The sequence below is a fragment of the Nanorana parkeri genome, unplaced genomic scaffold (assembly GCF_000935625.1).
Source record: "Nanorana parkeri isolate BGI_ZX_2015 unplaced genomic scaffold, ASM93562v1 scaffold347, whole genome shotgun sequence".
NCBI lineage: Eukaryota > Metazoa > Chordata > Amphibia > Anura > Dicroglossidae > Nanorana > Nanorana parkeri.
The window spans coordinates 1,116,069-1,116,332 of NW_017306615.1; positions in this window are offsets into that span (position 1 = coordinate 1,116,069).

A 264-nucleotide genomic window follows, 5' to 3' on the forward strand; every position below is an offset into this window, starting at 1 on the left:
CCTGTTGCGTTATCTGCGACCCCCCCCCCCCCCCCCCATTGGCTAAACACAACAACAGTAAGTCTCAAGCACTCCAAATGTTCTCCAAGCAAAGTTCTTTTTTATTCAATGTGTAAAGTTACATCACCAATTGTAACGTGACTTATTGTTCTGTTTACCTGATCCAGCGGCACCATCCGCTGTCATTTCAGCATCACTTGGAAGTTGGGGCATTCTCGGTCAGGAGTGTGGTGGGATCCCCTACATGCCAACCCCCCCCCCCCC